This window comes from Dasypus novemcinctus, chromosome 2, assembly GCF_030445035.2.
Source record: "Dasypus novemcinctus isolate mDasNov1 chromosome 2, mDasNov1.1.hap2, whole genome shotgun sequence".
NCBI lineage: Eukaryota > Metazoa > Chordata > Mammalia > Cingulata > Dasypodidae > Dasypus > Dasypus novemcinctus.
The window spans coordinates 171,975,682-171,994,101 of record NC_080674.1 but is presented as its reverse complement, the minus strand read 5'-3'; the positions used below and the strand labels follow the sequence as shown (position 1 = coordinate 171,994,101).

General features: G+C 37.5%; 1 long non-coding RNA gene across 1 annotated transcript; it reads left to right on the top strand.

Annotated features, from left to right (window-relative positions):
• Positions 1–10,346: 10,346 nt before the first annotated feature.
• On the top strand, positions 10,347–15,574 carry LOC139437291 (uncharacterized). Its single transcript, XR_011647023.1, has 2 exons — positions 10,347–14,637; positions 15,097–15,574. It is a non-coding gene; the product is annotated as an uncharacterized lncRNA (long non-coding RNA).
• The last annotated feature ends 2,846 nt before the right edge of the window (positions 15,575–18,420 follow it).

Below are 18,420 nucleotides of genomic sequence, written 5' to 3'. Positions count from 1 at the left end.
AGCCATTTATGTTTGGCCCAAGGGAAGAAATGCCTCAGGAGGTCACCATGTCCTGTGAAGACCAAAGTTTCAGCCTCTGTGATGGCCTTCGGAGGAATCCCCTTTCTTGCTATCTCCAGGCTGCAACCCCTTTTACCTTTTTCCTTAGTCCCTTTTGACAGTGATCACACAGGGAAGTATCTAAACCCACTTCCCGGAAATGTATTTACAATGAAATGATGAAAGGAACTTCAAATAGTATCTTTCCTTAAGGATTTATATTTTAGCAAGAGGTCAAAAACTCAAACTAGGAAGTAAAAGTCTTTAGTTACCGGGGAGCAAGTAAGGAAGACATTTGTAGGGTAGGGATATTTTCTAGCCCCCTGAAAGACAGACTGGCTTCTCACCTATCTGTTGTTTGTTCTAAATAACTCTCATCAGGCCACTTTCTGAAACAAGCTGGGTATCTGGATGAAAGGAACACAAATTATTGACCTAATCCCATGCTCGCTTTTATGCCTATGCCATAGAAATCTAAAAAAAAAAAAAAATGGGAAGAAATGATGTCAGGATCTTCTAGGAAAGATATTTTCATGGATAAATATATTTGGTTCCACCATATTATAAAAGAATTCAAAATTAAATTTTGTAAGAACTTTTGTTAATAAGAGCAAATATCCATGATATAATGATAGCTGAACAAAGAGTGATATGTCTCTATAAATATGTGTACATATTTATCAGAATATGAATATATACATGGAAATGTGCAAACACCTATGCCCTTAGTAGAACTATGGGTAACATTTTCTGGCTATTCTTCATACTCTTCTTTATTTCCCAGATTCATACAGATCACAATTTTTATTTTACAATTAGGGAAATGATCTTTAAAATAATATGCTGTGTTAACCATGTAATTGTTTTGGTTTTTACCCTCAACAGGTAATAAAAGCTGTGAGTTAAATAAGAGCTTATTTCAAATGCCTATATGCCTCAAAGGAAAAAATATATAATCTTACCATCAAATACTTTCTCTCCAGCCTCTATGGCATCAACCAGAGAGACACACAGGGAGCTAAGGTCAGGCAGCTTGTGATTGCTTTTGTGCATGGAACTTGTCCCCATGGGGGTAATTCAGAGGACACCGAGACTGTGTGAACATGGTACACGGATATCCTATTTTCTTAGACTGTTTGCAACATTTAAATGCAATTGGCAGTCTAAGCACATAGTTTCTTATTGAAGGAGGTTTACTGCTGAAGGTTATGCCCTGCTTTCCACTAAAACAGAAATTTGTTGGCTGTTTGTTAAGCCTCTTGTACAATGAAATCAGAGCAATCGTCAATGGATATGGTTCACTGAAAAATGTAACTGGGCTTCCCCTTCCACCCTAAGAGAAATGGGTTAAATAACGCAGGAGCTTTTGCATGTACTCTTTACATACAACATCTCCTTTGTAGGGAAAATTTTTAATGCAATGCTTTTCATCCTAAAGCACCGGCCAACTCCCTCCCTTCTGAAAACACAAATTTCCATTCCACATCAAAGAATGAGTAGTGCCTCTAAAAGCCCAGAAATATGTTTGTAATAATTGATATTTCATCCTCTGGTGCCAGGGCTGCATGGATGGAGTGTTTTGTGTTTAATACTGAGGAATGTGCTTTTGTCCCCTTGGTATCCTGCCCAGTCTAAGCATGCCCATGGTACCTGATCACAAGGCAAATGAGTGCCTGAGGCTTGCATAAGGTATCAAAGACATCAGTATTTCTTTGGGGAAACAAAAATATAATGCAGGGAATACCTGGAAAACAAACAAACAAACTAGTAGATGCTGTTTGGGTTTTTAAGGAAATCAGATCTATTTTAATAGGGATAGCATGACATAAAATTTAGATACTAAAGTTTATCAAACTTCTCAACATTCTTTGTTTAAATCAAGAATTATCATTGATTATTTTTATAAATTAGTTTTGCCTTCTGTCCAAACTATCTTGGTCATCAAATTTTACATCAGAATTAGGTTTGGTTATCAATAGTTTTTTCAATGAACTGTCTCCATGTAGCCAATGAATCTTTGAAAATATATTTAATTATACAAATAGATATCTTTTGATTTAAGTAATTTTACTATGATTAATATTATCCACCTTAGTAACAAAAGAGAATAAAGGTGAACTGAGAAAGGAAAAATGACCCTTAAGTAAGATGAAGGTTGGTATATGAAAAACCAAGGGTCTTCCTTCAAAAACCAGGAGTTCAAGCGGGAGAGAGAACAAACTACCACTCTCGTGTGAATCTCTATGAATCTACCTTCATTAATTTGAATTATTTTATCCCATTATTAACATTCCCTTGGATGTACTTGACTCCAAATCTAAATTATAAGCATTTGAATACAGAAACTAATTCTGGGTATCCCTCAAAATGCACAATTGGTGTCCAAAAAGTTATTTTGCATTACTGATTAATTGGTTGATAAATGATTTACACTTTTCCACTCCCCATACCTTCTGACTTTACCTTTCTCTCCCCATCTCACATCTTCCCACTACACTTTTACCAAATCAAGGAAAGAATGACTTTCAGGTGTCTCACCCACAAATCCATCAACCAAAAATCGAAGTGCCTGTTTCCATTCCGTATAGGTATCTCCAATTGCCATCCTCTGGAGAGTTTGAAAACAAGCATTGACAAAGGAAGTGGATGTAAGCAACAGCAACAACAAACAAGACCTGTTTTTTGTTTGTTAAGCTTGTTTCTCCCAAAATGGAGTATGCATATATTTTATCTGTCCACCACCAGGAATCTTCCCAGCTACCCAAACTCAAGGGCTCTCATCTGTACCAATGCAAGTGTTTTCAATAGAGACCTTTAGAAGGAAAATCATTGGCACACCTGGATGATTCATCTTAAGCACAGTTCAAACTAATTTTCTTTAATCATACTTTCTTTCTTTTTTTTTAAATTGATTTTGTAAAAATATTACATTAAAAAAATATATATGAGGACCCCTTCAACCCCACCACCCCCACCCCACCACTCCCCCCACCAGCAACACTCATTCCCATCATCATGACACATCCATTGCATTTGGTAAGTATGTCTCTGGGCACCTCTGCACCTCATGGTCAATGGTCCACATCATGGCCCATACTCTCCCCCATTCCATCCAGTGGGCCCTGTGAGGATTTACAATGTCCGGTGATTGCCCCTGAAGCACCATCCAGGGCAGCTCCAAGCCCCTAAGACGCCTCCACATCTCGTCTCTTCCTGCCATTCCCCATACCCATTAGCCACCATGTCCACTTTTCCCACTCCAATGCCACCTTTTCTCTGTGGACATTGGATTGGTTGTGTCCATTTCACCTCTATGTCAAGAAGAGGCTCAGATTCCTCATGGATACTGGATGCAATCCTCTCGCTTTCAGTTGTAGGCACTCTAGGCTCCATGGTGTGGTGGTTGTCCTTCTTCAACTCCATCTTAGCTGAGTGAGGTGAGTCCAATAAATCAGATTGTAGGTGCTGGAGTCTGTTGAAGCTCAGGGCCTGGCTATCACATTGTCAGTCCAGAGATTCAGATCCCCTAAATATATCTTAAACCCCGACACCAACTACAACTCCAGCACAGTAGCATGAAAGTCTTATGAAGAAAGATCCCATCTGAGTCCAGATTCATCACGCATAAACACCAGCTCCAAAGAAGGGCCATCTGACATGGCAGTTAACCCCATCTGCCATGACCATAGCACCCATGGGCCTCTTTAGCCCTCAAAGGAACCAAAACCTGGGGGTTGTATCTACTTTATCTGTCTCTTAGACTCTGCTCAGTTGTGCATAAGGGCAATCCTTCTGACAGCCTCCAGACTCTTTTTTAGAGACTCGTAGCCATATAAACTTATTTCTCCTTTCCATTCCCCCCTTAGATTAGGTCAAACAGCATTTTAAAGTCATGTTATTTTATGTAGACAGGGATATTCTGCTGATCCACATTGAACCTTCTATTCAAGGTCATTCTCCAGTTGCATCATCAGTTGGTAGTTGATAGTGATCCCTCGGTGCCAGGGAGGCTCATCCCCGGGTGTCATGTCCCACGCTGGGGGGAAGGCATTGCATTTACATGCTGAGTTTGGCTTCGAGACTGGCCACATTTGAGTAACATGAAGGCTGTCAGGAGGAAATTCCCAGGCACAATGCTGCTCTAGGCCTTGTTCTTATTTCAGGCATATCAGCTCACAAGCATAGTCATTAGCATCAGGGGCTCACTGTTGGACCCTCATTCCTTCCCGGTCCTTGCTGCTGCACCTGGGAGACTGTCGCTGCTCCCCTAGGGACCACGACAGAGCACCACCGGCCAGGAACCCAGTACCCCCCCAGCTGTAGTTTTTAATTGTTGCCACTATGAGTATATCCAAACATTACCATGCACCCTGGACATATGTCCTGTATAGCTCCCTGTCAGCCATATATCACCTGTCAATAGTATCCTATACCAGTATTCCTCAGTTGCCATTGTTGAACCACTCTGTGATCCAGAACTTCCTGAAAATTGAAGCCCAATATAATGTCAGGATCCCTTACAAGCAAAATGGCATATAGCGATGGGTTTAAAGGTTAGATATAGAATACGTGTTGACTTGGAAAAAAATCTACATCCTATCTTTTTTTTTTTCCCCCTAATTATTGAACTTCTCTTAACAAAAGCCCTAGACCACAGCAATTCATATATATAATGTACAGCACTCCCACACATCCACCACAAAACCTTTTCCCTTCCACAGCAATACTCTTACACCCTATTCACATCATATTTACTTAAAGTGATGTACAGAGTCTAATCATACTTTCAAGATCAGTCTAGGTCTAGATTCTGGTATCAGTGCTGTTTCTGCTAGAAGTGAAGGAGCCTCATTCATTAGCTCACATATGTCCCTCAGTACCAAGATGGCCTTGCTCTCAGCTGATGTCATTCCAACTTTCAATAATGGGCTTCTGCCAAATGTCTAATTTTGCCAAGCCATATATTTGTATCCTAGTCTTCTTTTCAGGTTACTTACCTTTACCTGAGTATATGTCTAATTCATTTACCAACCTAGCCATGTATCTTCTGTCATACAATCTAATTCTTGAACATCACTTTTCTCTGAGAAGCACATAACTTTGGACTGGGGCACAAAATAGCTAGGAAAAGAGACCCCTCCTTTCAGAAATGGAATGAGCATAAAGTTGCCACCATGGAAAGCAAATCATGAAAGGATGTCCGATATTGTGTGCCAGAAATTGTCCTCCCAGAGGGACAGAACATGGCATTGGAGAATTTGATAATAGATAAGGTATACGTATATACCTTCATATATCCATTATGAAATTTAAAGAATTAGATGTATTATTATTATTATTTTTAAAGATTTATTTATTTTATTTAATTCCCCCCCCTCCCCTGGTTGTCTGTTCTCTGTATCTATTTGCTGCGTCTTGTTTCTTTGTCCGCTTCTGTTGTCCTCAGCAGCACTGGAAGTGTGGGCGGCGCCATTCCTGGGCAGGCTGCGCTTTCTTTCGCGCTGGGCGGCTCTCCTTATGGGCGCACTCCTTGCGCGTGGGGCTTCCCTACGCGGGGGACACCCCTGCGTGGCAGGGCACTCATTGCACACATCAGCACTGCGCATGGGCCAGCTCCACATGAGTCAAGGAGGACCGGGGTTTGAACCGTGGACCTCCCATGTGGTAGACGGATGCCCTAACCGCTGGGCCGAGTCCGTTTCCCTAGATGTACTATTATTAAGATAGTTTTTCGGGGAATAAAACATCTTGACTAAGGGTCACCTTTTTATATTTCACATTGCTGTGCCTTAGGAATAGCAGTTGTGCTGACACCAGCCCAACAGTAAAATCCACTGTAACAATTTTTATCCTGTCAATTTTAGTTGAAAGACTTTGGATTTTTCCATTGGCCTATATTTTATACAATTTCAGTGGACATAGCTAGCATTACTTGGAATATTACTCCTAAAAGTACTTTTAAAAATGCATAGTATCTATTTTTTCTTCCTCTCACCACTTTCACTCATCCATTTGTTTATGCATTCATATATATATTTATTAGCTGCTTACTATGTTCCAGGTTTATGCTAATTAATGGTTATACAAAAGTGAACAAAGTAGATGAGCTCTCTGCTTTCATTACCCTAACAGTGTGATGGAGGAAGCAGATATTAATAAGATAATCACAGAAGAGATATGGTTGAAAATTTTCAAAGTCAAATAAATAATACTAATTAACATTTGGTCAGGGATTACACTGTGCCAGATACTGGTATAAATGCTTCAAAAGCATTAATTCATTTAATACTTATCAATAATCTATAAGGTCTATCTTACTATTATTTCCCATTGAACAGGTTAAGTATCTGAGGCCAGAGAGATTAAATAATGTGATATTTAAGATCACAAAATGCTACAGATTTGACATTGAGCAGAAAAAACCCAATTCCAGAGTTTTCTAATGCTATCATGTCATACTTCCTCTAATGTTAAGAAAAGAAAAATAAAAACAAAAGACATGCTATGACAATCGGTTAGTAGCCAGCCTTCACTATATTATACTGATAGAATAAACATACCCAAAATATTGATAGCTTATAACAATAAAAGTTTGTTTATTGCTCATATCAATGCTCTTTGTGCTCATGGGTCAGTGGCAACTTTACTCTACAACCTTTTGTTTCTGGAATCTAAGCTAAAGGATCATCTCTTACCTTAGCCTTAAAGTCTATTCAGGGAACAGTGTCATCTTTCCCATGCATATTTCATTGCACAAAGCAAGGCTTATGATAAAACTGTACTTCAGTGGGAAAGCAAATATAGTCCTCCTATAGGGAGAAAATAGGCAGGGGTACTGCCTGGATGATTCCATCAATCAAAGAATACTTTGAGCAAATAATAAGGACTGCAATATACAAATCAGAGGCATCCTTAATCTAGTCCTGGACTCAAGGGAAACCTCAGGAAAAGCTGCCTCAGTTGTGTTCTGAAGGATTAGCTGCAGTTAACTAAGAAATGTGCAAAAAGAGCATTCCATCATTCAGTAGAAAGAGCAGGTACCCACATCATGAGATGCAAGTGAGCATGATCTTCTTGAAGAATGAAAAGAAATAAGACTGAAATAAAGGAAGGTGAGCAGGAGCAAGGTCATGCAGGCCTTTGCAGACCTCTTTAAGGATTTGGATTTTTCATCATAAAGGAAAGCCACAAAAGTATTTTAAGTAAAGGGGGTGACGTGATCATCCCAGATAACTCTGACTTCATTGTAAAAGAATCATTCTAGGAGAGCACCACTAATCTAGAGATCTCCCTGTCATTCAGATCCCCTTAGTAGTATGATTTTAGCTGTTTATGAAGAGAAAATCTCAAAAAATATTGTCAGAGCTCACTATTGAACCCATCCAAATACAGTGATTCAGTACAGTCAGTAACTTCCTTCCTCTCTCTCACAGGAAGCATCCTACACCACTACCTTTCGGGTTCAAGCTCGCCTCACTTACAGAAATCCTTCAGTATTCTCTTCGCCTCTTCCTGATGAGCTGAAAACAGAGCCATCTGTGACATGGCAAGTCTCTGCCAGGACCCTTTGCCCTTTATTGTAAGGAGTGAAGCTCAGTGGGGGAAAAGCAACAGCTAGGTAGTGAGAATCTGTGCAAATTACCCCTAAGTAGAGCATTCAGTGTGGAAAAGGTGCAGCATGTGCTTCTGATGTTTGCAGCAGAAATAAATGCCGCCACCCCGTTGTCATGGAAACCATCATTACACTCTGTTGTGAACTCAGGTCTGTCTCAGGCATTCCATAGAGAATTGTGCCATCCCCCAAAGGGTGTGTAGCTCATGCTAGCCTGGCTTCCTGTTACTGATAATATAGACCCACTCTATTTGTCTCCCCAGCTGTTGCCAGGAACTTCCAGATGCTGGTCAATTAAGAGAAATACAAACAAACTAAAGAAAAAATACCACCCATATGTCTCACTGGTTGAATACCTGGGAAAAGGTATCTGTTAATACTTGCATATGTTATGGAGAACACTTCGTATTTGTTGGGGAGGCACTAGCTTCTATAACAGATAAGCATTCAAATTCCAAATACCACTCCACATTAAGTGCATAAATAAGTGTTCCAGTGTGGTAGGTCACTTTCCAAGTGGTCATTCAGGAACCCCTCATCCTTCCATGGCATAGCCTCCTTTCCTCTAGTGCCTCTAAGTCCTCTTATTCAATCCCTGGATGAGGAAAGAGTGTAGACTCAATTAACTCACGATGGAAGGGTTTTATGGGGCAAGTGTGGAAGTGGTGGACATCAGCTTTTGCAAACATTTCTCATTATATGAGCTACAACCTGTTAATGGCCACATGTACCTGATAAAGCAATTGGGACATAGAATAGAATTATGAGTCCTGGAAGAAGAAGAAACAGACTTGGTAAACAGCTAACCAGTCTATACCACATATATTACATCTTCAATTAATTTTAAAATTTGGAAAATAGGATCTTTTGGAACTGTCAATTTCTGGCTCATTGAAAATTACTAAAAATAGAAGAAAATCATCTGAGTGGTTCCGGCTCTTATTGTTGAAAAATAACATCCAATTAGTCCATTTTCCCATCTTCTTTAGTGTAACATGTATCATAACTCCAGACATGCAGGATGAGGGTTCAGAGGCTTATTAAAAGTTAGAGTCATCAAGAAAGAAGTCATTATTTTCCAGTATTAAAATGAAGAAGTTGTAAAGTGTTTAATTAGTGAACCTCTAATAGACTATGATTCAGGTTCATAGACACAAATCTGCAGTTGTGTTAGATTTAGTAAAGATGAATGGCAACATTTTTAAGTTAATATTGGTCTTTTAATTAAAATTGAACATTAAGAGATTCATTATTTAGGAACATTGAAAACTTCAGGTAATTAACATTTTGATTAATCAAAATTTCACTTCTCCAACTTTCTTATCACAATACTGACCACCAGCCTTGGTATTAGAGTTGTTGAGAAAGAATTAGGTTTATTTTTCTGCACTATGATATATTTTATATATGCAAATATATTTTATATATGCAGATATATTTTCTTTAAAAATCACTTAGAATTATATTAATTATGTGCTTTTACTCAACTTTCATCATTTCATTTTTTTCAACAACTATTCAGTGCCTATTATGTCAGGTAGCTGTATCAGACAGTGGATAAAAAATATACAAATCTCTTACCTTGTAGATTGTAGGGATAAAAATTAGACAAATCTCTTAACTCATAGATTTTACATTCTATAGGGCAGGAGAATATTATACAAGGGGAAAAGATAGTTAATTAAAAAATTTTTGCTCAAAGAACATGGACTGCTATGAACATGTAAAACTAAGGAACTAGCTTTGGTCTCTAGTCAACAGCAGGTAAATCGGGGAAGAGAGAATGTGGATTGAGAAGAACATTTCAGACCCTGCTGATACAAAGCCTCTGAGTTGAGAAGAGGCATAAAGAGAATAGAACACCTGTGTGTATGTGGGGGGGAGGGGGTATAGAATAAAAATGGGGCCACATTAAGCATGGACTTAAAAACCGCAAAGGATTTTGGACTTGCTCCGGAGAGCAGTGTGGAGCCATTTGCAATTTTGGAGCAAGGTGTCAGTTACAATTTAGAAAGATGTCACTAGCTGTTATTTAGCTAACATACTAGAGGGATGTCAGCTGGAAAACCTTGCTTTTCTTCAGGTAATAATAGCCAGTGACGACAAATGGTAAAAGTTCACTAGCAAGTAAGGAAGAAAGAGAAGTGGGGAAATAGGGAGAAATAAAGGCATATTTATGATAATTAGAAAATGTAGGAAGCAGATATAGGAAAGTAGAAGAAACAGATGAAGAGTTTCAAGTATAAGTGTCCCCATGTTTGCCTCACCTCTCTTTTTAACACATGATTGCTGTATTTTATCTAGTACAATTTGTTTCTAGAAACCAAACATGTTTTTCTGTTTGGTTTGGTTTTTTTTAGGTACTGGGGATGGGGATCAAACCCCAGAATTCGTAAGTTGGAAATCTGTGCTGAGCCACTTGAGCTATACCCACTCCCCCCAAATATGAGCTCTTGACCTCTAAATTTCTTTTCCTGTTCTCTGCTAAATCACAAATGAAGGACACAGTAACTCAGTTTCCCTGCCTCTAATAATCTGCTCAGACTGTGCCCCCTTCCTTCCCGCCCCACCCCCCCACACCAAATTCACCTGCTCAGTGCATTTTATTGTGGTTAGCTTGAACCAGGAACTGTGTGTTTGACCTTAAGGATAGAAAAATGAAGAACATAGATGGGGTTTTTCCCTCCATTCACAGATTTTATTGTCTATACGGCCTCCAAGCTGCATCTACTCAGACAATATTATCCAATCAAATATTACATCTCTCTACATATTATTCTAGATCATGGCTACCATATTTGAAATTAACTAAGTGCACACTGAATCCATCAAATATTTTGGACACATTAACCATGGCTGCAAATTGAAGTCCCAGGTGTTTTAATACTTGAATTGGTCAGAAAGAATACACATTATATTGTTCATATATGCTTTATAAAATATTGAACTCCATCTATATGCAAGTTGAAAGAAATCATTGTGCAATTTTGAATCAAAACGTACATCACTTTTGGTTAAAACTTTGAGTCGGGCAGACTCTGCTCAGTCTATTTTATACCATCAACTGTCCAATTATTTTTCCATTACCTTCAAACTCTCTATTTTTAGAGGAATTCTTAATCTATACCCTCTTTCCCCTGGTAAGTCTTCTATGCATAACTCACCAGAATATTTTGAGTCAGCAGTCTATATTTCCACTGCCTACTCCTCCATCTTTCTGTAATTTGCCTATGGAAATCTGATTTATGTCTCCACAAAATCCACTACAACTGACTCAAGAAAACACCAACTCTCTTTTGGACATTGGGCAATTTTAGCCCTCATTTTACTCTATTTCTTTTCTGTGCTGGACAAGGTTGGCCACTCCCTCTTTGTTGAGCTTCTGAAATACTGACTCTTTTCTTCTCAGTCTCCTTTAGTAGCTTCTCCCCCTATAATATTCTCAAAATATTCATTTTTCTTAGGGTTCCATTTTATCCCTTATATTCTTCTTTCCCTTTATGCTATTCCCAGTTGATCACTTCAAATATGATTTATGATCTATGGATATTCTTTTGATTTCAAATTTTAATCCTCAATTCTCACTTCTCTACCAAGTTCCAAATTTACAGCCAAATTCATGTTAGGTATATCCTCCAGATCCATCATATTCTCAGATCCACCATCTAATAAGCCCATTCTAAAAACTCAGCTCCCTTCTCTCCCAACATCCACATCTAATTGGTTGTTAAGCATCATTGATTTTATCTCCTAAATATCTACAAATCTCTTCAATGCTCTCCAGGGTCTCTGCATTATCAGCACCTCTTCATCTTTTCCTGGATCACTGAAACAACTTCTAAATTGCCCCAGCCTTCAATGGCTTGTTCTTGCTTTCAAGATAAAATCAAACTATTTGACATAACAGAGACACTTCACTATTTGGACAAATACATCTCTTCTTTCTCTTCTCCAGCAAAAGGCTTATACCAGTTTGTGTTTGCTTTGTCATAAGAAATTTAGTATTAATCCTCAGAGTAATGTCATTTTTTCTAGTAAACTTCTCTGCTTGTCTCTTGTAGCATAGTTAGTCACCTCTTCCTTTCTGCTCCCATAACTCTGTATGAATTCTAGTATATCACTTATGATAATCCATTGTGAAACATTATTTTCATGACTGTTTCTCTTTTAGCTTGGGTTTGGGATTGGGGGGAAATTTTTATTCTCATTTGCAACTCCCATACCTAGTAGAGTTTAGGCTAACAATAGTTGTCCAGTACTTGTTGAGAAAAAAAATATAGCTGAATGCGTCATGAATTTTTAAAAATGTGAGGCTGAAAAAATGTGAGATGATGCCATCATAAGATAAAATATTATAAAGTCACTTAATGTTTTTATTGAGGAGTAAGTAATAACATAAACAAGAAAAGTAAGATCTATTAAAATACTTAAAAGGTGAGCCCACATCTGTTTTGTAAAATTATATATTTTATATAATATTGGAAATATATGCATTAGAATTAAGACTGGAGGGAAATGTATCAAAATGTATATAATAACTTCATCTTATAAAGATAATCATGAGTTATCCCTAATCAGAGAAATAACATAAGCTAGTGTTTACATTGGTTCTATTTTGATGTGCCTGCCAACTTTTCTATGACTTCATCTCAAAATATCTGTCACTGTTTACCTGCTGAACCACTGAAAGGCCAGCACACCACGTGACCCTGAGTAATCAATCGGCCTAGACTGAGCTTAAATATTGGGTGACTAGCTACCTAGTCCCTGAACAGAAAACAGAAGCTTAACCAACAAGACACTTCACTTGGCATTTCAAAATAGAATGTTGACGGCTTTAATGTTAGCATTTGGAAGGTAAGTAGAAGTATTATAACAAAGAAAGGGGCAAAGGAGAAGCCAAAGATTAAGAAGGTCCCTGCAGAGCACAAAGAAGCGAAGGCAATGATTTGGCAGTGGAAGGACATGAAGACTGTGCAAGAATATTGGGTTTGGACCATCATTCAGCTCCTGAGAGAGACTGGGGAGAATGGAAACTGTTTCTGAAAGTTTCCCTGTTTCTCTGAGTCTCAGCTATTCAGTGATCTCTGTACCTCAATCCCCATAAAATACATGCCTCATCCTGATAAATTCCCCTTTCCTTGTTAAGTGAGATTACTAGATTGTGTCATTGTTTCTTGAAACCAAAATAACCTTAATTAAAGTGAGGCTTTGCCAGTTCAAATAAATAGGAAGGAAGGATGCTAATCATTAAAAGATTTGATAATTCCTTGTTTTGTATAATTTCTGCAGTGATGATTTCTCTCTTTGGATTGACCTAAAATATGACTGTTTCTGTCCTATAATTCCCAGTAGAGGACCAATCCATTCTTTACCGTTCTTCATCTGTTCATTTATTTATTAAGTAAACAAATACGTATTGCATGTTTATATTTTCAAGGTCTGGGTATACACTAATGAACAAGGGGGACATTGTCCCTTCTCTTGGGGGACTTATAGGACAGTATGGGAAGTATATTCTCAACAAGAACATTGAAGTTCAATATCCCTCATTTATTTAGTTGGGGAAGTTAGATATTCCTCAAATGCTTTAGAGACAATTCATCCTATTTTATCTAAAATGAATTACTTGGAAAAAATTCTGGACTCAACTGGGTCTTTATGACTTTTGAATAAAGTGTTTTGCCTACTTGTTTTAGTTTGCTAAAAGCTGCTGGGAGAAATATACTACAAATGGGCTGGCTTTTATAATGGGAATTTATTAGGTTAAAAGCTTACGTCTTCTGAGACTGTGAAAATGTCCAAATCAAGGTATCATCAGAGAAGCTGTTCCACCAAAGGTTGGCTGCTGGCAATCCTGGACTCCATTCATGTGGCAAGGTACATGGAGGCATCTGTTTCTCTTCCAGGTCTTGTTGACTCATCTTCTGACTATTCCATCTGTGGTTTCCTCTCCGCTGGGTTCTTCTCTGAGCTCCTGAATTCCTTCTCTCCATCTCTGCAGCTTTTTCTCTGTGTGTCTCTGCTTTCAGTCCTCCGTTTATAAAGGACTCCAGCAAGAGGTCCAAGACCCACACTGAGTCATGCCTCACAAAAGTAATCCAACCTGAATCCAACAGGATCCAAAGGGTACCACACTCACAAGAACGGATTAGCTTCAAAAACGTGATCTTTTCTGGGATCCACAAAAAGCTGCAAACTGTCACACCTCTCATTTTCCTTTCTGATACTGCTAAAGAATTTCCATTTTGCTGTTATTGAGAACCAGAAAAGTATGGCATATGAAGCTTTATTAGCTACTATTTGTATGCTGTATGCAAAGAATTTGAAAAACTCATAGGACCAGCCACAAATTCTTGCTGCCTGCAGTACTTTCTCATGAATGCTTCATAAGATGTAGATGACCTAAGATTTTCATTTTGTTCGTTTAATTTAGCTTGTAATGAGAGTTACCTAAAAATTTCTCACTCAGGCCTCATCCAAATTTAGGAAACAGAGTTGACAAGTAAAAATGTGTTCTTAGCACTAGGGAACTAGTTAAATAATGTGGTGCATTTGTACTATGGTCTACTGTGAATCCATTAAAAAGAATAAATTAGAACTATATAAAGTGCTGTAAAAGATACCTGATGTTCACATGTACATACTAGGTAAAATATGTATGTATATTTGAATAGAGAAAGGGACAGAGACAGAAAGAGAGAACTATGTATTTGCATGTATGCTAAGTATGCAATTTACAATGTACCTTCCTTTCTTTTTCTTAACAGAATCCAAATTGTGTTCAGGAATTCATACTTTTTCCAAAGGTGGTCCCACCCAAGGCTGTCCAAATCCATCATCCTGGCCAGTGATTGGTTCAGGAATGTGACCTATGATAAACCTATGTTCAAGACCTTTGCTGGGAGCCTTTGAGGAAGAAGGCCTCCCTCTACTAGGATAGTTTCAGGAAGCAACTTTCTCTTTCTCAGACTGCTATTGTAAGTGTACGTAAAGGCCAGTGATGAGGTGGCCATTTTACTAATGGGTCAATGCACAGAGGAGGCAGGGATCAACTGGAAACCACAAGGGAACATAGTCAGGGACAGGGGAATAAGTGAACCTTGAAGCAGACCTTTATGTGTACTTCCAGTAAGGTAAGCCAATAAATGTGCTTAATGCATAAGCAGATTCTTTTATATATTTAACATGTGGCATCCAAAATCAGCTTTAGATTTTGCACGTTTTTTTGTGTGTGGGCACATTAATTCATTGAATAAAGATGGGACAGGAAAGCAGGATTGCAAAAGAAATGAGGCCTCCACTTTTTATTTTACCTACTTCTTCATGAGTACATAATAGATATTTATTGCTTCTGTGTTTAAAACGTAAAATAAAATGGAAATATTCAGAACAGAAATTATTTTTTATAATAGTATGCTCTTTTGCTTTTGTTGTTCCCTTAGAAAACCACTCTACCATCTCTTAATATCTAGCAAGTGACTGATGAATCTACCAGAGAATTCACTGATGAATATTTCTAGTGTCAAAAGGTGGCATGATGTGTTGGAAAGTTGATGATGACAGAATTAAACGACTTGGGTTTCTATACTGTTTCCACAAATTCATGTATCTGGCCTCAGGTAAAGCATGGAACCATCCTGGGCCTTATTTCCATCATCTGTAGAGTGAGAAGAATGAACTTGGACATCTATTCTGAAACCTTCTCTGCATCTTTGAATCTAAGTTATATCCACAGCTTAGGCTGGATACTACGTAAAGGCAAATAAAGGAACCAAATTATTTGACAATGTGTGTTGCTATATCTTGTGATAGTTGAAGACTGATGAGAGAAAGCATAGAAATACCCTTTACTTCATTAATTCATTTATCCTCAGGTTCATGTTTTGACATGGTCATTAAATAAAGACTGTGCAAAAGGAATTGGAATAGTTTATTTATTCATTCATTTTTCTATTGTCATGTTTTGTATTTTCATCTCTAAAATGAGATTTGCTTTCATCAGTTTATAAATGTATTCACTTTATTTCTAAGAAATGACCTATTTTCTCTTTTCTTTCTCCTCTTCTATTCCAATATTCTTAAATACAGAGAGAGAGAGAGAAAGTCTTGGAATTGGCCAAATTAACCCTTTGGTAATCAAGAAAGTTGCTCTGCTACTTTCATATCTTGCTCTTGTTCAGAACAAGTTCAGTCAGCAAATTATTTTATTAAACAAAATATTAACATATTCTAATTGTGTTTTCTCCTTTATAATTTTTTTCATATACAAATAAATGTATTTATAGTTTATTAATTATACAAAATAATTTCTGACCATAAAGCCAGTACCTGTTTTTTTGGCTATTTTTCCTTAGTTTATATAAAAATAATTGGGGCTAATGAGTTCTTCCAAATGATGTTTTATAGTATACAAATGTCTGTTTAATATCCTTTTTCTTGGGAAGTAAAAAATCTTGAGAAATAATTCCAGAGTAATAACATCTCCAATATACATATGATGATATGAAACTCTTAAGTTGCTAATTATTTTTCCTAATTAGTTACTTAATTATATGGCCACTCAGCCCCAAATTTTGTAATAAAATGAGATCTGCTCAATACTCTGGCTCTTCTGTCCCCCATTTTTAGAAAACTTATGTTTTCTAAAGCATCATTTAATTAATTTTCTGGCAGAGAAATCATGAAGTAAAATATGTCCAGACTTTTGCAGGTATTGTTAAAATATGCTTCAGGTGAGAATATGTAACTATTGCAGTTTATAATAAGCCTGTGTTCAAAATGTCCTTTCCTGTGGGTAGAATATCACCTGGCTCCCACAAAGAACACATAGAGCAGGGGCAAGCTGCACCTATCTATCTGAAGGGCAAGCTTCCCATGTCCTCAAGCATCCAAGATGGTACCCAGTTGCCAATGATATGAGAAGATTTTGCTCCTTCAAGAAGTTTGGTTTTGTCATTATCACAGAGACTAGCATGGTTAAAGAGGATTATGCTTTCTGAATCTTCACAATTTTTTTTGAGACACCATTATTAATATAAGGGTTTATTGGAACAAATAGTAGGTAACCAGCAGTATTACTGTGAATCATGAATTTCTGGGGGAGTCATGAATTTCTAAAGCATATCATCCTCAGCAAGCTGAGGCCTCAGTCTTTTTGAGGTCATTTCTGTGCAAACTAACCAGATTTCTATCTTGCTACTACTAGAAACAAATAGCAGTGTAGTCAGGCCTCACAAGGACTGTTCTGTGTACTACTCTATTTCCTAAATCAGTAAAAGCAGACATCTGACTTTTGTGACTAGAAACTAAAGGAATGGCCTGGTGCTAGACTCTGTTAAATGGAAATTCATTCAACAAAATGCCCATTCTTCAGCACTGTCCAAGACATCTGTGTGTACAACTATACCAATCTATGTTCACCTACCAAGGCTTCTCAACATACAGATTCTTAATCTTTGTTCTCTTGGTTTTGATAGGTGTCAGTGGGGGTAGACTTTTCAACACCACATTCTGTGCGAAGGAAATTCTTAAATAGTAATGTTATATGCAATGCTAATTCTTTTGAAAGGTTAAAAAAAAACCTGAATGTGCCTTATATAACATGATCTATTTATACTCTGTCACTAAGGAGAATCAGCTGCATTTATGTTCTGTGTGAGCAGAACAATTCATTTGCACCTTCTCATCCGATTGGTGACTCCTGTTTTACCCAATTGACTGACAGCACTGGGTTAGGTACTGAGAATCTTTTGGTGCATTAAAATGCTTGGAACTGAAAATCTCTTAAAAAAATATAACATAAGAATTCATTGCAGAGAAATTTTAACACCAGAATTTCTGTAATTTCCTCTAGTATAGATTATAATATTAGGATCCATTAGAGGATATTATGCACAACAAAAGCTACTAAGAGACTTTTGCAGTCTCAACTCCAAATTGGATGTTTTCAAGACTGCTTCAGTCTTTCTAGTAGCAGGAGTGACTAGTGACACCCATATGAGTATTTCTTACCAATAGGAAGTTCTATAATAGATTATAAAGTAAGTAATTGAGTTGTGTCCATAAATGAAAATTCACGGTGGAGGGGCAGATTTCGGATTGTTATGTCTGAAGCAAAAATCTGACTGTGACTTCAAAAGACTAAAACATGCCTCCTTTATTTACATGTGGAAACCACCACAATACATCAAATGCAAATGTTTTTATAGTCCTTTCTTATCTTGGTCTCTTTTTTTGGGGGGGGGGCTTTTTTTTAATACACTTATTTATTTGTTTTTTTTAAGATACTTAGATTACATAAATGTTATGTAAAAAATATAGGGGATTCCCATGTGTCCCGCTCCCTACCCCTTCCACATTTTCCCACATTAACAACATCCTTCATTAATGTGGTACATTTGTTACAATTGATGAACACATTTTGAGGCATTTTCACTAAGTGTGGATTATAGTTTAAATTGCAGTGCACACTCTCTCCTGCACAATTTTATAAGATATGGCAAGATATATAATGGCTTGTATCTGTCATTGCAATGTCATTCAGGACTATTCCCAAGTCCCAAAAAAAGCCACTAGACTATACCTGTTTTTCCCTCTTCCTCCTCTTAGAACCTCCAGGTGCCACTGCATCCACATCAATGATAAAAGTTCTTCTATTGCTAGAATCAAAATAAGACTAGAGTAGAATACCAGTAAGTCTACTCTAGATCATCATTTATTCCCTAATCCTGAGGATTCTGGGATGATGCCCACTGCACCTCTAATTG